A 1,475-nucleotide genomic window follows, 5' to 3' on the forward strand; every position below is an offset into this window, starting at 1 on the left:
CGAAACGCGACGAAAAAGAAAAAAAGAAAAAAATATAATATACAAAAGAAACACGAAGAGAAGCGAGAGAAAAGGTCGGCGTGAACCCTGGTAAGGTCCCTGCGAGGCAAGGGCGCCCCAGGGTAACCCCGGCGCTGGCGAGCTGATCTCAACCCCACAACCTCAAGTCCGTCTGTGCTTTGAGGTTTGTCCTTTTTTTTACGTTTTTTGGGGAGGATTTACGAAGTTTGGGATAAGTAGGGGATATTGAGAGCAACGAGGGTGGGAAATGTGGATCTCAAAAATGGTTGATATGGATGTAGTTGTTATATTTTGGTGTATTTTCATGTTTTCTTTTTTTTCTACGAGGGCGATGGAGAGAAACGGAGACGTATGATTTTATGGGAGTAAGTACACTCCCGATGTCATAAACCTTCGGAATACACGACGAATAAAAAGAGACACAACTCAAATTCACCGAAACTCTAAAAAGAAAAAAAAGAACGACTCACCAATCGCAGACAGTTTGAAGAGGCGAAAATCTTTCAGGGAAAAAAAAAACACTCAAAAATCTTACATTAATCACATGCACAAGAGAATATTAAAAAAAAATTGAGCTATACAATCTCACCTGCACTATATAATCTCACACTTAAAACACAATTAATATTTCCTCAAAATTCGTGAACGGCACTTCAGTTAAATTTCCCAACGCGAGTCAGCGTACGTCAACCTCTCACCACGTCTCGATCAGCACTGAGGCTGTTACCTCTCTCGGCCGAGCTCCAACCTGGCCTGGCGCGGGTGCCGGTCCGTCTTTATTTCATGTCTTTTATCGCCTTGTATTCGCCACTAAAGCACTAATCATTGATTCTCTTTCTTTCATTAGATATAATGATTTAAGAAGATTATTAACCGCGTGGATTTATCTAATTAGCGAGACGGATGGTAGTTTAAGGGAGTATTTCAAGAGAATTTTCCCCTCAAAAAAGATGTCGGGTGAATTATTGTCGAACATGTGTCTCAATCTTTTCCACGCCGACGACAATCTCATTAAGGTTTTATTTTTTTTATTTTGACGTCTCTGCAGTTTTATTCATCACTACGACTATCATTTGCATTTTATCATGATTACGCAACTTCCTAGGATATATAAATGTTGATCTCGGCTTTTGGCTTAATAATATCGTATTTTTGCCCTTGGTATATTTTGGTTAATATGAATTTCCTACAAAAGTTTTTCATATATATTTTGATAATGTGATAATGACGCGGTTCTTCACGCATGGAGGCCTTTCCAGAAATCGTAACAATAGAGCCGAGCAGGGTCAAGTTTGAGAGCTCAGGTCATCACGACGCAGCCAAGTGACACCTCCTCCAACATGGCAAAAGATAATGATGATAATAAATAGATAGAAAATGCAAAAGGTAAACAAATATGTATATCTATCTCGGCTTGAGTTGAATTATTTTCTGTTATAGTGACATTGATTGGA

General features: G+C 39.1%; 1 long non-coding RNA gene across 1 annotated transcript in view; it reads right to left on the reverse strand.

Annotated features, from left to right (window-relative positions):
* Positions 1–1,275, reverse strand: part of LOC119594189 — a 78,738-nt gene extending 77,463 nt beyond the window's left edge. The window contains exon 1 of the long non-coding RNA XR_005230593.1: positions 611–1,275. This is a non-coding gene — a long non-coding RNA (uncharacterized LOC119594189). The remainder of the gene's footprint in view (positions 1–610) is intronic.
* Between the last annotated feature and the right edge of the window lie 200 nt (positions 1,276–1,475).

This window comes from Penaeus monodon, chromosome 33, assembly GCF_015228065.2.
Source record: "Penaeus monodon isolate SGIC_2016 chromosome 33, NSTDA_Pmon_1, whole genome shotgun sequence".
NCBI classification, from domain to species: Eukaryota; Metazoa; Arthropoda; class Malacostraca; order Decapoda; family Penaeidae; genus Penaeus; species Penaeus monodon.